The sequence below is a fragment of the Cyanistes caeruleus genome, chromosome 15 (genome assembly GCF_971803275.1).
Source record: "Cyanistes caeruleus chromosome 15, bCyaCae1.hap1.1, whole genome shotgun sequence".
Lineage (NCBI taxonomy): Eukaryota > Metazoa > Chordata > Aves > Passeriformes > Paridae > Cyanistes > Cyanistes caeruleus.
The window spans coordinates 15,174,725-15,191,691 of NC_141715.1; the positions used below are offsets into that span (position 1 = coordinate 15,174,725).

The 16,967-nt window shown below is 50.7% G+C and overlaps 1 protein-coding gene across 1 annotated transcript in view; it reads left to right on the forward strand.

Annotated features, from left to right (window-relative positions):
- The first annotated feature begins 9,841 nt into the window (after positions 1–9,841).
- Positions 9,842–16,967, forward strand: part of PSD2 (pleckstrin and Sec7 domain containing 2) — a 55,944-nt gene continuing 48,818 nt past the window's right edge. Inside the window, exons 1-2 of the mRNA XM_086852308.1 lie at positions 9,842–10,277; positions 10,421–13,036. The gene's annotated coding sequence lies outside the window, so the exon portion shown is untranslated. The remainder of the gene's footprint in view (positions 10,278–10,420; positions 13,037–16,967) is intronic.

Genomic DNA, 16,967 nt, shown 5'->3' on the forward strand with positions numbered 1-16,967 from the left:
CCTGTGATTCCTCAGTTCTGGTTCTGCAGCTTGGCCAGCTGAGCTGGCAGCTGGAAGCACAGGCACGAGGTGGGGTTACACAGGCAAGGCCCGAGGACTTCTCCTTCCCAGACACTCGTGCTAAGCTACAGCTGTGCTACTGCAAAACTATTTTAAAGGGAGCAAAGCCACTCATTGCATCCTTCTGCTTCTTCTGGGTTCTCGTGCAGAAGAGGGGCCTTGGCTGGCTGTGAGAGAAAATGTGTCATTAGCATTCTTAGTAACCTTAACTCTGAGCAGACATGACAGCAAATAGCTCTCAGACGAGACAGGGCAGCCAGCCTTGGCTTGAAAGCAAAATTTTGCACAAATAATATTCAGGTCCTGAATGAGGGGCCAGCTGAGTGCTTCCACCATTGTTTCCAGGTCACAGGGTCCCCCAAAAATGGGTTTTACATCATCGTCTTGAGATGCTGCCTGAAGGCAAGCCGTGGCTCTGCTCACCAAGTGCACATTTTCTGTGTGTGTGGATGGATGAGCAGCAGTGCCAGTGACATGGCTCTGCCCCCCTGCAGAGAGAAGGGGACAGTCAGCAAGGATGCCCACCTGGGGGAAGCTGGGAGCTGTTCCCAGGCTTCCTGGTGCAAAACAGGCTGCTGGAGCAGCAAACCTGTCTGACCTCCACCCAGGGGAGCTTCAGATGGGACCCGTCTCTGCTGGGCCCTAGGAGTCAGCTGGCACATCCTTCAGGCCTCTTGGTGTCCTTCCCATGCAGTCCAGAGCCTGCCAGGTTCAAGCCAGAGGGCTTCCTCCATGCAAATGGGGACGAGGGGGGAGGGCTGTGGACTTACAAAAACTGTTTCTTCCCTGCCCACTTGGAAAGGGGAGCTATGGAATTTTAAGCAGCCAAGACAAAACTCTGCTGAAGAGGCCTCTTCTGTGCTTGCCTGTTGAAATCTCTGATGGCAGTGCTGGGGGGGTCCAGGGAGATGCCAGGCTTGCCCTTATTAATGGCTCTGTTGTTGTCTGCTCCAGTTTGTTGGTCTTTGCCCTGGGAGACGGTTTGCCAAAGCGGCAACTATTTTCCCTGGAGCAGCTTCCATGGGAGCTGTGCCCGTGGTGGGGGCTGTCCCTCTGCACGGCCAGCCTGCACAACACCACTTCTCAGACCTGCCCTACAGGGCTGAGCCAGAGTGTTCTGGGAACCTCCCTTATGGCCACAAAACCTGAACTTGCAGGTGGAGGAGGGACAGGTGAGACAGAGGATCTTTGTTCCACCTGGGACTTTTCCCTTCTGGATTTTAAGGGTGCTCAGCCTTGCAGCTCAGTACTCCAAGCATGGGCACCAACTTCTCCCACCTTGGTCTCTGCTCTCTCCAGCAGCACCAGTTTGGCTGGGCTGGGGATGCAGTGACAGCCTGACTGGTGCTGTTTGTGTGTCATTTTGACCATCCAGCAAAACAGCTGGGCTGCTGCTCTGCCCTGCACACTCCTGTTCCCCACCCAGAGCTCAGAGCACCGGGCCCTCTTACCTGCGTTTTTCTCCTTGAACCACTTAGTTTTAAAATAGAGCAATTATCTTCCTTCAGAAAGGAGCTTACCCGCTCCAATCTAGGGCAGTTTGACAGCACAGCAGCCTGCACAGCTCTCCCTGGCAGCACTGCTGTGTTCCCAGCATGGCTGCTCCAAGGGCTGGAGCCCCTCTGCCCTGCAGCCAGGCTGGGAGAGCTGGGGGTCTTCAGCTGGAGAAGAGAAGGCTCCAGGGAGAGCTCAGAGCCCCTTCCAGTGCCCAAAGGGGATCCAGGAGGTCTGGAGAGGGACTTTGGACAAGGGATGGAGGGATAAAACACCAGAGGAATGGTTTCCCACTGCCAGAGATCAGTGCTAGATGGGATATTGGGAAGAAATTCTTCTCTATGAGGGTGGGCAGGCCCTGGCACAGGCTGCCCAGAGAAGCTGGGGCTGCCCCTGGATCCCTGGAAGTGTCCAAAGCCAGGTTGGACAGGGCTTGGAGCAGCCTGGGCTAGTGGAAGGTGTCCCTGCCCATGGCAGGGGCTGGACTGGCTGTTCTTTAAGGTCCCTTCTGACATAAACCTTCTGTAATTCTGTGATTCCTGCCTGTGACTTGAGATGATGGCTGGATCATTGATTTGGGGTCTGAGGCATTACTGAGCTGAGCAGTGTGAGCCCTTGGTCCCAGTCTCTGTAACCACTCATGTGTCCAAGGGATGCAGGCTTGGCTCCTTGGGAGCAAGGCCAAGATGTTCTGGCAGGGTTCACAGCCCCTCCCTCCATCCCTGAGGGGTCTCTGGGTGGGGAAATCTGTTCCTGAGTCTGTGTGATAAGAAAACACAGACCTTCAGACTTTTGCCTACACATCTATCAACACATGACAGATCTGCAGAGGGCTGGCAGGAGCTTTCAGAGGTGGCCTAGTCCGTGCTTATGCCTGAAGATGGGACCATTCTTTTGTAGGTCTCTGCCAGCAGAGGCTTCTCCAGCCTGCTCCTAAAATGCCTGCCTGTGACCCCTGTCTGTTTCACAGGAAGGAGTATTGGCTGTGATTCAGAGTGTGTAATTGCTTCTGGGTTTAAATGCTCAAAAACTAAGGGAGCCTTTGCAGAAGCTTGTTGCAGTGAAGAGTTCAGTGATGGAGCAGATTCTGCCAGGCTCAGCTGCCACGTTCTCTGTGGTATCCTCACACGTGTAGCTCACCTAATCTCCTCTGTCTTGGGATGCCTCTGCTGTCTCACAAGTCTACACCCAGCTGTTGTTTAATTAAAAAATAAGAAGACAGGTATTCACTGGGAAAATTAAGCTGTTTTGTTCTTTATGTGTCCTTGATGCTCTCCTGGCATCTTATCTGGGGACAACAGCTCTAAGCCTTGAATTCACATTTATTTTTGTCTTGCAAAGCCGACTGTTTTAGCAGGGAGCAAACCCATGGAATGTGAATGTGCCATGCCACACAGGCTGGCCATGGTGTTAGAGGGGAATGGTGCCTTGGCTCCCCTTCGCCCTGCCCGCTGGGCTGTGAGGTTCAGGGGATGTGGCTGCAGCTCATGTTCTGCTCCATGTTGTGGGTGACTGCTGAGGACATTTGGGTTCTTCAGCCTGGAGCAGAGGAGGCTGAGGGGAGACCTCAAGGCAGTCTGCAGTTTCCTATGGGGGGAAGCACAGGGACAGCACCGGTGATGGTGACGGGACACAAGGGAATGGCTGGAGCTGTGTCAGGGTAGGGTCAGGTTGGATCTCTGGGGAAGGTTCTTCCCCCAGAGGGTGCTGGGCACTGCCCAGGCTCCCCAGGGAATTGTCACAGCCCCAGGGCTGCCAGAACTCCAGGAGTGTTTGGACAATGCTCTCAGGCACAGGGTGGGATTCTTGGGGTGTCTGTGCAGGGCCAGGAGTTGGACTGATGATCCCTGTGGGTCCCTTTTGATTCAGCATATTCTGTGATTCCATGACACAGCTTTGTGTAGCTGTGCTAAGCCAGCCTCAACACCAAACATAGCCCATGCTGTGCTGTGAAACATGGTCAGGAGAACCCGAGAAAGAGCTGTGTAGGGCACCCAAGGTCACGTGGAAAGGCAACATGAGCTACTGATGATTCCCAGTGTAGTAGAGGAGAGCCAGCCTGCCCAGAAGCTAAAGGGTGGGAGCACACCCCTTGTGACAGAGGGTGTTTGTCCACAGACACAGAGCACATGTCCTGTCCTTGGGCTGAGCTTTGTGTCCTTGCAGTGAAGATGGAGCTACAGCTCACACCCTAGAAGCTGGAGACCTACAGATGTGAGCTCTCAGTACATTTGTCAGGGCCTGTTTGGAGATGCCAAACAGGGGAGCAGGCTGGAGAGGTCTCCATATTCCCAGAGTCAGAGCTTCTCCATCTGGTGCTTTTAGGTAAGACAAAGAAGGGTAAAGTTAAAAGGCTGATTTTCAAAGGTTGGAGGAGTTGAATCTCCTCGATGAAGGCACTGTAAAACACTGTGATCATCAAGCCCACCCTAAGCTTTTGTCTTGCCCAGGACCCCTTCTGAGTGGGGACGTGAGCCTGCTGGGTACATGAAGCCCAAGCTTCCATGGACACCCTCTCACTGGATCAGCTAGGGCAGAGTTTAGAGATGATCCAGCTGAAGAAGGGTTTCCTCCAGGGACAGACAAACCAGGACAGGACTTCTCCTGCAGGAGTGCCAAGCTTTTACCCCAGATCACAAATCCCCCAAACACCCTCAGGGTCCAACCCCCAGCTGGGTACTCTGAATTACTCCATTCCTCCAGAGCAAATGCAGTGGAGCAGAGCCAGCCTTGGCTCTGCTAATGCCTGCAGGCAGATCAGTGTCACTTTTCCTTGGCATCTCCCACCTACAGCACCTCTGACCAGGGCAGCGCTCATGGCCTGAGCTCCACTGCACTCCTACATCAACACTGAGCAGTTTTCATACTGGAAATTGGGATGTGCAGAGTTGAAGTGAGTTGATGAAGGAAGTCAGAGCTGTGGGGAGGGAGAGAAAAAGAGCCCAGGAAAGCTGTTAATCTGCCATTTTAATTTGCTGCATCGTACCCTGAGAACATCATCGTTGCTGAGCTACCACCCAGGTGCTCATCCAATGGGAACTGCTGGAGATTTGCAAGTGGAAGAGCTTTAAACAAGAGACAAGGCAGATTAAGCCTGACACCCCATCGAATTCTCCTTCTCTGGGTCCCTGATCTTGCAAGAGGCACCTTTGCCACTTTGCATATAATGTGAACTATTGTATAAATATTTAGTCACTCTGTTGGGAACATTAATTATAAATGGAGACGCAGCTTTTGAAAGCTGCCTGTAGGTCTGGGCACCCAATTTCCATTAATTTTAATGAGAATCAGACATCCAAATCCCATTCGGTGGCTTTGAGCATCTCAGGCAGGAGGCTTCATGTGACACCCCCCGCCTCCATTCTCCCCACTCTGCAACTTCAGAGTGAGATTTTGCAAATACCTTACAAATCCTGCAGATGCCTGAGTTGCCCCTGTGCCACGCTGTTGTTGTCTGCTGAGGATGGCTGGGTGGTGCCTTCAGAAGTATTTCTAATAAGTTCATTTAATCCATCCTGTTAGTTCTTTTCCTTTGCACCCCTCTCAGCACTTTGAAACCAATGAATGAACCCCCAGCCTGCCTGGTTTTTTTGACAGAGAAGCTTTGATGCTTGCAAATGACAGCTGTGCAGAGCAGGTCTGAAATGAATGATTGAATTATCTGACTGATTAAAAATGTGCCGTGGCTTGGAGGATGTGACAGCAAGCATTCACTTAGGCAGCTCACATGAAAGAGAGCACACACGCACGTAGGGTGTGTGTTTGTGTGTGCACTGGGAAAAACAGCCGGTGAGATGGGACAGACACACAGAGCAGCAGCTTCTTAAGCTCAGCATCCTTTCCAAAGCTCCAAATCTGCTGTGAGATGCTCAGCACAGCTAAAACTCAGCGTGGTTGTGGAGATAATGATTATTTAGACAGACGTCAGCAGTGGTTTAGGAAATGGAAATTGAGCTAAAAAGTAGCGCAGGATGGGGAACTACTTAACTGCATCTCTGTCCCTCCTGGCCTGTGGCTGGGGAGGGATAAACCCTGCTGTGGAAACACGGTGCCATCCTCTTGCTGCACGGTGAGGAGCAGCCCCAGGGGCACCCGCTCCTTGGGAACATATCCCGTGATCCAGAGGCTGGAAAAGCTTGAGCCCTGGCCAGATTAGCTATAAATGGCTGGAAGGATGGAGAAAGGAAGCTTGGTTTTGGCTGTGCCCTTGATGCCATCAGTGATGGCAACAGCAGATATATGCATGCAGCCTTTCCAGACCTACCCCAGCTTCCTTCCCAGTTCCCAAGTATCACACTCTCCCTTCCTGGTGCCTCAGAGAAATTCAGCTCAGCTAGAACAAAAGAAAAATATCTGGAAGTGAAATGAACGAAAAAAAAGAAAATTAAAAAAGTTTATTTTTGCAAATGGAACATATTTTGTTGGCTTAACAAGTTCACAGGTTCTTGCTGGAGTTCCACACAGGATAAAAAAAAGTCATGTCATTGACGTTGCAGCTGTAGTTTTTCATTGTGAATGGTCTTGTGATAGTTTGCTGAAATTGATTTTTTCCTAAATTGTCAAACTGCTTTTCATCTCCCTACTTACAGAAGATCACTCTCTCACCCTGACCCCCCTCTCAAAAGAGGTGAAACACTGGGCTATAACTAATTGCTTTATCTGAAATAGTTTTGGTTTGTTCTCTCAGCCCAACCATTGAATAATTTGCTCTTTTCCCCTTGCAGTGCCATTAGTGCTGTTGGGTGTCTGTAACAGCTTCAGCCTTGCCCTTGGTGCTCCTGTCCCAGTTCCAGTGGTCATTTCCACAAGACTAAATGCTGCAATAGTCCTAAGGGCACAGAGAGCTAATGGTGACTCATTGGCATCTGTGTCATCTCTCCATCAACATGTCCCTCTTATTGAACCCATTCTGGCAGCTCAGGAACACTCAGAGCAGAGAAGGTGCTGGGATTCTGCTCCTGTAAAACCTCATCACTGTGAATTGTCCCCCTGCTAGGTGTGAGAGCCCCAGGACCTCTCTGTTTCTGTCCCACTTTTCTCCCAGCCAGAACCTGACTGCTGAGCTTAAATGAAACTTCAGATCATTTGAATTCCCTTTTCCATTGTCTGAAAATGTCTGTTTATCAACGTTTTTTTTGTTTGTTTTACAGACAATAGACAAGTTGTTGCCACTCCATCCCTGGAAGTGTCCAAGGCCAGGTTGGACAGGGCTCTGAGCCACCTGGGATAGTGGAAGGTGTCCCTGCCCATGGCAGGGAGTGGAACAAGAAAAGCTTTAAGATCCCTTTAAGATACCAACCCAAACTATCCCATGTTTCTATGAATATAATCAAAATCAGGTTTATAACTTCAAAATTTGTTTCTAATCCCCCTTTTCCTATCCCAAGTCTTTCAAAAATCAGAGCCAGAGGGCCTGGCCTCTAGCTTGGACTCAGACTGACAGTGAGCCTTGAAGGTGAGGGTAGATGGACCAACACCTCCAGGCAGAGCCAGTGCCCCCCAGCAGGACAGTGTGGTTTACCTTGGCCTGAGTTTTCTGCTGCCCTTGGTCACTGTCCCTAATCCTACAGGCTGAGCAGTCCTGGAAGATCCAGAGCCAAGGCCTCTCTTCCCTTTCTCCTCACTTTCTCTGTCTTGGATTGCCTCAGGTAACAGCAAATTTTCCTTCCTTTGCTCTCTGCCCCTTCGCATCAGTGCTCCAGAACTGCAAACAGCCAGCAAAGTTAGTGTTCAGACCCTCTGAAATCCCTCTCCAGCTCTCTTGGGGAAGCTTCAGGGGCTGGAAGGCCACCATGGGGTCGTCCCAAAACCTTCTCCAGGTTGAACAAACCCAACCCTCTCCTCGTAGCAGAGGTGCTCCATCCCTTTGATCATCTTGGTGCCTCCTCTGGACTTGCTCCAACAGCTCCACGTCCTTCCTGTGCTGGGACCCCGGAGCTGGAGGCAGAACACGTCCCAAAATTCCACCAAGGGCTGCTCTTCCACTCAGGATGGAGCAGATCAGCCCCAGCACAGATGGATCCCTGCAGACTGCCCGATCCAACCAGGGGGATGGACAAATAGCTTCCCTAAACAGCTTCATAACAAAGTGAAAGAAAATCCATGTTCCCAGAACAGCTTTTCAGCCTCAGGGATGGATGCTGAAGGACTCGTGCTGCTGCCAATGCACAGCCCCACAGTTTCTAAAAATGACAGATGATAATGTTCTGTTACCAAAAGTATTGCAGGGAATTTGGTGTGATTCTGGATCAGGCCTCAGCTGGACAGATAGGGGTGAATTGATTACTGAACTCAGAATTAATGGTTGCTTAAATGCCCTAATTGCATTTGTTCTGAGCAGAATGGGATCCTAAATTGATAATATCTATGCAAGGCACTTGAAAGTGGTCAATTTTCCTAAGTTGGGAACAATTACAAACAAGAAGCGATTGGAGGAGAAAACAAGAAAAAATAATGTGTGTTCTAAATAAGGGTTGCTTAAGAAAACTTTGATAGATGCTGTCTCCTCCACAGCATGCACACAGTTCTGCAGTTATTGAAGATATTCTTAGCTAAGAATCTATCATTGTGAAGGAAGAGAAAATCAGAAATAATAACAGTAATAAAAACCCAAACAGGAAAAAAAGGGATTTGGTAACAAAAGCAATGAATTAACTGTTACATAATGCAGAGGCTAATCTGGAAGAGCAGTCAATGAAAATGATGTTTGGTGGCATTAAGGACTATTAGGGAGTGTGCATGTGTGTGTTTATATGCATGCATGCCAGGAAGAAAATAAATGCTGCATGTTGGTTTTAGATGAAGCTGGTAAAGACTCTGCTCTGATACTGGAAAAAAAAAAAAGTGTCCAGCCCAAGATTTGATTCTCTGGAGAAAAGCAGCCTGATGGGTCCATATCCTACTGAGGGGATGGAGAGATGCTTGCTCCAGCAGTAAGCAGGCAGCACATTAAATGGCAACAGGTAAATTGAAATGTTTGTACATGTCTAGGTCTAGAAAAACTACACTGAATGTAGTACACAGTAGCTGGGTGTTGGGGAAGGGTGTACCCAGAGAAGCTGCCCCATCCCTGGAAGTGTCCAAGGCCAGGTTGGACACTTGGGGGTACCTGGGATAGTGGAAGCTGTTGCTGCCCATGGCAGGGGGTTGGAACTGGATGGGCTTTAAGGTCCTTTCCAACCCAGGCCATCCTACAATTCTATGAAGTTAATCCAACAAAATGAGATGGCATTTGTTTAGGTGAGATGATGGATGGCAGAGAGGGGGATCTCCCAGCACTGGGGTTTAATAAAAGATGGAAGAGATGCTGCAGACCCCTTTTTTGTCAGAGGAACACCAGACTCCCTGTGGGACCTCCAAGAACCCGCTCACTCACATCAGTTGCTGAAGATGCAGTTTTCATAAACTAAATGTTACTGAAATTAGGACAAGTCAGATGCTGTGAGTGGTCAGGTCTGCTTGGGGAGCTGATTTTGTGTCAGCAGTGGGCTCTCAGGAAGAAAAGTGCAAATTCATACACTCAGAAACCCCCGTGGGCAGAGGAAAGATGGTGTTTTGGAGGACAGTGACTCATTTGAAAGTTCCTGTGAAGGAAGATGGAGAGTGAGCAGAGTGCTCATCCAGAACCACCAATCTTACCTTCTGCCAAAACCTGAAATGCCAGGAATGATGACTCCCATATTCCAGGCTGGGATTTCCCAGGCAGAAGTGCCTACACTGGGCAGGGAATCAAAAAACCTCAGTGGCACATGGAGATTTCTTTAGTGTGAGTGAGAGGTGAGCAATCCCTGCACAGGAGATGAGTGCACAGTGTCCTCTTGGGACTTCCAGAGGGCTCTGGTGGCTGTGCTGGCCAGGCTGGTACTCAACTCTGTCTCCTGGCCCAGCAGCCAGAAAGTTACTGAGGAGCTCAGAGGATGAACTGTGGTGTAGGAAACCAGACCCCTATGGAGGTTTCACCTGAATGTGTGTCCAGGAGGAGGTTACAAGGAAAACTGGTCACAGCCTGGGGGAAAGAAAAACTCCCAGGAAAACATTCTTGAAGTCACTGGGCTTTTCTGTGTAGGAAGAGTTGCAATGGTTGTAGGGAGACCCCAGACAGGTCCTGGGATTGGAGTTGTTTCACCTGTGAGTTAAGGAGCCTCAGCCTGAGGTGTTTGGTGTAGCTCTCTGCCTACACCTGTGACAGCCCAGCTGGGTGCTGAAATTCCAGGTGTGGGCTTTCTGACCACACCTTACCTCCAAGGACAGACATCAGCCAGGACAAAAAACCTATCTTAAGTGTGAGAGAAATGCAGACAAAGGCTCTCAAGGCCCAGCCCTTGTTCTTCAGAGGGGCTGTTATCCCCCTCCACATCCCCCTGCCCATACCTGTGTGCAACAAGGCCCTCACTCAGATTTCTCCTAATTATGGCTTCCATCAAAGTGGCTTGTGCTGAAAGTTAGTGACCCTCAGCTGGGAAATCCAAGGGATTTCCTGAGAAAAACAGCTGGACATGGACACATGCTCATTCCTGGGTACAAAAGAACATTAATGATGGTTTCATAATAAAAACTGAGAAGGCTGAGCAGCACCCAGGAGTGTCCTTGTGTGCCACACCAAGCATCAAGAGCTGGAAAACTCTTTGCAAGGGGGATTCAGCACTTCAAGCAAGGGCATTAAGCTGCAGTCAAGGCACTATTTAAATGGTGAGGGAAGTCAATAAACCCTGTGGGGCTGCAGGGTAAGTGGTCCTGTCCTCTCCACTCTGAGCAAAGGGGGAGCAGAGTCTGCGGAGCTGCCAGCCTTGGAGCTCGGGTTTGGTGGATCCCATGGGGCCACAGGAACATGAACCCTCTCACCCATGTGCTCCTATCATTTTTCCAGGTGTCCCCCCGTGCCGTGAGCCTAGCTGGAGCGTTCCCATGGTCTGGATGGTGCAGGTGTTCGCAGTTCCCTGCTGCCTGGCAGGCTCACAGAGGGCTGCCTTGACTTGTGTGGGGCTTGAGGGGCAGCTCCCCTGATGCTGGTGTGGAGGGAAGGTGTCCTTGCCTCAGGATGCTCCCTCTTCCTCAGAGAACTCGTGTCACAGGTGGCAGAAAACCCAGACAGTTCAGCAGCACGCACAGAGCTGCTGTGGTTTAGGAGTTTTCTTAATTGGAAGAAAATATTATGACATATTGGAGGCACCTGACAGAGATGTAGCAGGAGAAATCTCTGTGCACTGCTGCTGTTAGGAATGCCCAATCAATGCCTGGGACAGGCTCACTACCCTGCCAAGGGGAGGAGAGAAGGTTTCTCCCTGAATCCAGCTGTTGATATGCAGAATGATTGATAACACAGTTATTTGGAACCCACTAGTGAATGTATTCTTAGAAACTAGAACCTCGTTTTCTCATGCTGCAAAATGTCATTTCCTAGGACTGGCTGCGCAGAAATTGGATTTTGTTCCTTGCCTTCAGAACTGAACAGCACAACAGACTGATAAATATTGATTGTGCTTTTATATTTAAATTTTTAATTTTTTTTTTTTGTTAAAGCACCCTAACCTGATAATTGTTTGATTACAGATACAGTAGAGTTGATCAGAAAGAGCAGCAGGACACACTTTTATGATGATGTTAATCAAACCTCTTTGATGAAGGGACCCTGTAGGAGGTTAAAAGCCCCACACCTGGATTTGCCCAGCTTCTTGACTGTGGCCACAAGATCCATTTTTGTGTCTCTCCAGCACAGTAACCTTCATTCACGCTCCCATTTGTTGGAAAAGTCCTGAGTATAGCTGCAGGGTGGCTCATTACATGGTTCATTACCGATACTATCCCTGGCAAACAACCCTGTCCGTGTGCTGTGCTGGGGGTATCCCTGCTGGAGGCATCTCTGGCTGTGTTCTGCTGAGCTGCTCCAGGACATTATTGCACCTGGTGGCTGTGCTGCAGTGTTGGGATGCATGGCTGTATGTTGTAATGGTGTTTTTAATTTGGGATGTGAGGGATTTGGCTGCTCATTCAGTGATGTGTGTCCCCTGGAGGAAGTTTTCCAGGAGACAGAGGTCTAGGGAGAGGTTTGATCCTTGGAATCAGGAACATGCATCTGGGCGGACACCAAACCCTTCTTCCTCACCCAGGGGCTCGATGGGGCTTGGAGCAACCTGGTCTGGGGGAAGGTGGCCCTGCCCATGGCCTGGGCTGGTCTGTCAGGAGCCTTCCAACCCTTCTGTGGTTCTGTGAGCCCAGATTCCTGTGCAGCAGTCAGGGAGCACGTCCTGGGTCCTGTGTGTCACCAAGACACAGGTGATGCTGCACAGAGGTGTGCCAGCTCTGGGTGAAGGCTCCTTGTAGCTGGCCACTGTCCCAGCTAGCCCAGGCTAAGGGACCACTGACAACGGGGCAACTTGACCCAGGGAGCACCCACCACCCCTCAGCTGTGCACCCACAGAAACCCCCATGGTATTACAGCCACCAAAAAGCCAAGGGACAGTGTTAGCCCTAAACCACTGCTCTGTTAGTCTGGTAAAAGGGCCCTAAAGCAGAAAAAGGGCTCTAAAGCAGGAAAAGCCTTGTGTCCCTGTGCCTCTCCACCCCACCCTACACCCCCAGCCCTCATGGTGAGCCAGGTTCCTGGATTAGGAACGAATCCATTGCCTTTGCAAGCAGGAGCTGTCAGGATGGAGATGTGCCAGTGGTGGTGAGCAGGCACCAGGTCCAGCCCACGGTGCTGGGGGAGGCTCTGGAGCCGGCTTGGCAGCACATGGGCATCAGTGATGGAGCCTGGGATGGGATGGGATGGGATGGGATGGGATGGGATGGGATGGGATGGGATGGGATGGGATGGAGCTGCAGCAGGTGGGAGTGTCCAGAGGCACGGAGCAGCCCAACCTGCAGTGCTGGGGTCTGCACCAAGGTGGGTCCTTGAGGCATTTTCAGTGCTGCACGCCTGCATTTGGAAGCGCATCAGTTGTTAAAGACACTGAGAGCATTTGGCAGGATTTCAACCCCAAACTTCAAGCCAGTGTCAGTTCGCAGGGTGACGATTTGCTGGCAGGAAGCAGAGCAATCCCTCAGCGCTCTGCAGGTGCCCGTGGGGGGACAAGCCCCAGCCCTCCGGGGACATCCCTGGCAGCAACTCACTGTCTGCTCCTTCCAGGGGCTCTGCCGGGGGCTTCGGCAGCCAGAGCTTGATTCCATCCTTTCCCTGGTCCATTCACCATGCCTCCTGCCTCCTCCCCCTCTCCCGTCCCTCCCACCCTGCCTGCTGGATCCCCAGCAGTCTCTTGACACCTTGGGGGAAGGCTGGGAGGTGTAACCATCGCCAGCGAGCGAGGGAGAGCAGCAGAGAAGGGAGAAGGAAGCCAATAACAGGGAGGTCTAGGAAGGTGGTGGAGGGGGAGGGACGGGGCCACTCCTCCATCGGTGGGACTGCAGATTATTTTGCATGGATTGTTGAAGAGAAAAGGGAGCTGCATTTGTGAAGGGACCAAAAAATAAACAGCTCATTGCTCGGGTAAGTGCCAATGCGAGCTCCCCGCCTCTCATTGTCATACTGTACATCGATCCCCCCTCCCATTTTGCTTAGTTATACTGGCTTTGATTCTTATTAGGATTATTTGATGCATCATCTGTATGCTTCAGTTGCTGGAGACTGAGGCTCCCCGGTACGTGTGTATATGTGTGTGTGTGTGTGTGTGTGTGTGTGTGGGAAGATGCCCATTCTCTGGATGTACATTGACACATTTTTCCAGCTCCCAGTGTGGTGTCTGGTTCTCAGTGCTACCCCAAAGCGTGCCGTACACACACACACACACACACACACACACAATCCGTGTTTGCTGCTCCTGCCTTTAAAATCCACTCACACGCGCAATTATCGAAGCTGAAATTTAAAGGAGGGGGGCTCTTAAATCACAGTGCTCGGTGGTTGAGGGGTTACTTCTCTTTATCCTGTGCCTGACACGTTCAGTATTATGTTTTATAGCAAAGCTACATTTAAAGATCAATTCGGCAGTGGTTATTGCATCCAAATTACATGGTTGTCATGGAGATGGTACGGAGAAGCTGAAGTGATATGACTGCATCTGGACTGGAGTGGGGCTTCGCTGCCGAGTGAGATCCTGCCTTGCCTCCTGGGTCTTTTTGTCTCTGCTGGGTTACAATTTCTTTTAATCTTGAATGAAGCAGTGCTGTATTAGAGGATTTAGAGGTCGAGCTGCTGGGAAGGGTGTGTGTTACCCCCACTCAGCGCTGGGTTATTACCATAATTGTTCTATTAACGGCTGCGTCTCCCTGAATTTCTTCCACAAGTCTGGCAAGGAGGAAGGCGTGAGAAGGACAGATAGTTTCCTGAAGCCAGCCAGGGCTGGGAGTACTTTCTAAAAGGATACCTGCCATGTCCACACCTCCCTGCTGGCTCCCACACCTTGGGGGACAAAAGGGAAAGGATGCTCTGATTTTAGCCATGTTTATCTTCCATTTTGCTGCCTCAACTTTGAGGATTCAAGGAGCCGGTCACCTGCTTGTCACCGTGTCAGGGGAATGGCTTTTTATTTTATTATTTTTTATTATTATATTTGTTTGCTTTGCAACTGGTAATGTGGATGTGTTGGCAGTTGGGAAAGAAAATCCATAATTTATGAGAATGAAATTTTCCTGCCTAAGGCTAGCTAGAATACAAAGAGTATATCTGTGGGAAGGGCATGTTATATGTTACAGATGTGTATTTCTCTAGCGGCTGGGAGTAAATCACACTATTGTGCTCATCTTCATTATTTTGGGTGTTAGGCTGGCTTTAGTCAATATTTAATCTAAGCTCATTGTGTGCTCACACAATAAACGTGCAATTTGGAGCCTAACTTTACATCTCTGAAATGCTTTGGGAATGCATGTGGCATTGTCTCCATAAATGCAATTTCACCCTTTTCTGTGAGACCAAGCCTATTGTGGGCATGTAAATATAGTAAAAGGCACTGGTGGAAGCCAGCCCATCAGAATGGCAGTGTTTCTCTAATTGTATCACTAAACATAAGACAGAATTAATTACTAGGATAAACAGAGCTTTGTAGCTCTTGGATCAGGATAATATTTGCATGGAGTTCCAGGCCTGCATTATAGTAGCTGGCATTATGGCTTAAATTCCCCCCATGCCAGTAGATAATGTTTTTAGCCAGGAGTGGAACATATTATCATTAGATATTTTTGCATTAAAAATATGTTAAAACCCCATGTCCTTGTCAAATTGTCCATTGCAACTGTTCCAAAGTCTGTGATTCAACTAGGATTTTCCTTAATGTGATTTCTCCCGTACAAGTCCAAGCAAACAATGGATAAAGTCTGAAAGTGGGCGGCTGAGTCCAGAGGGGAAGTCGGAGAGATGGCTGATCCACAAAATGGATGGTTCTCATCCTGTGCCTCTTCTCCCCCTAAAAGTTAGGCACAAGTGAAGTGGGTAGTTTCTCCTGGAGATCCCTTTGGGTGTGTGAGGCTGGAAGCCAAGTGGTTCTGCATGAACATTGAGTTCCCTGCTGTCTCAGCACCTTATCACTCTTCAGCCCACCCTAGGACGTGGCTGAATTATTCTCTGGGGAAACTGAGGCTTGGTGTGGTTAAGTGACTTTGCCAAGGTGACAATGGCAGTGTAGGGCAGGGGACACAGGAGCTCTGCCAGGAAGGAGCTCTGTGTGACCACCAGGCCTGTTCAGTGTCCTGCTTGCACTGGGGAGGTGGTGACGGGGAGCTGTAACTCCAGCTCACGGAGCCCAGCTGGATGTGTCTGTGTTGGATGAGGTGTGGGTGAGGATGTGTTTGCTGAGGCCACTCATGAGAGCTCCCCAGAGGGTGCCAAGTTTCAGACCAGTTTCTGAGGTGTCCAAGATGAGGACTTGCTTTTCTGACCTCAGGGTGTCCTCCTTGCGTGGCCCATCACGTGGCTCTTCACATGAAGCACTCAGGTGTCTTGGCTTTCTGCTCTCCCCACTGGTGCTGCTCACCCCTCAAGTCCCTGCTGGAATACCCTGAATTGCTCTTCTGGACTTCAACCCACAGTACATCACTTCTCTTCTCTCCATCCCATCACCCAACACCTTTTTGTCTTCTTCCTCCATGGGTTTTCCCACCAATGGCGTTCCCTCCATCCAGCAGTGCCACAAGCTTCCATGCCATGGCTTTGTGTGTTCTGTGCCTGTCCTGAGGCACACGGTGCTGGCCATGGCAGGCCACCATGGCAAAGTGACTGAAGCTAAAAGTCCCCTTAGAAATCTGAAGTTGCCCCATGTGGTGTCCGTGGGTCGTGGTTCTTGTTGCCAGAGGGAAATGGAATTCCCTGCTCAGGTCACACACAGGCATGTGTGTGTGGCCCTGCTGACTCGCACAGGTTGGTGGAGTTGCCAGAAGGATGTTCCCTGGGCTGGGAGGGAGCTGTGGCTACTGCCAGCAAAGTGCTGGCTCTGGGCACAGCAATTCCTGCTGAGGGAAAAGCTTCCTTGGAGGTTGAGTGTGAGCAGTCCCTGGAGTGGGTGATCTGGTGGAAGTGGCCACATCTCTTGTGGATGCTGCTTGCTCTGCTACCTTACAGTCTCTGCTGTGGACACACCCCTTGGACAGATTTGCTGGAGGTGAAAACATCCTCCTCGCCCTTTTGGCAGGGAAATGCCATTCCCAGGGATGTGCTGGGACAGGATCCACGGGAGGCCCAGTGCATCCAGGCTCTCAGTGGCTGGACGGAGCCATAGGAGTGCTACAGGGGGAGATTCTGCACAGGAGTCTCGTGGTACTTCCCGGTGGGGGTTACAGTGTGAGAGGAACAGGGTCAGTTCTGGCTCCCTCCCTGTCTCCTGTGACCCAGGAGAGCTGACTGGCAGGCTGGGCTATGGGGGAGAGGCACTGTCCAAGCTGGACAGTAACCACCTCTCCCTTTGTCCTCACTGCTGTCCCTTTGTGTTCTTACAGGAGCTCCAGGAGAGGCTGAGATGCTCAGGGAGGTCTTTCCCTGCAGTCCATAGCCCAGCTGTCCTGACCTGGGCAGCACCTAGCTCTGCTCAGCTCCCAGGTGGGGACTGGTGATTCCTTTGGAGCAAATTCTTCCCATCACTGCATCAGGCCCAGTGCTCCCTCACTTGCAGCAGGCAGGGTGAGAGAGAGTAAGGAGCTGCAGGCAGCCTCAGCAGAGATTCTGCAGCTGAGCCCAAGCCCCTTCTTGTGCTCTCCATGCTTCTTCTGGGTTCTGGGGCTCAGCCTGGTACAGTGACAATGATTTGTCACTCCACTCCTTCATCTGCCTCCTTCTCATCACCCCACATACTCCCCTCATGCTTTCTCAGCTCTGTGGTTTTGAAGGGCCTGGCTGTGGCTGTGGCTGTGGCAGAGGCAGGGCTGGCAGGTGGCACAGGCTGTCTGCTCTCAGGTTGTTTGAAGGAACTGTCCCCACATCCCCAGGTCCTGGC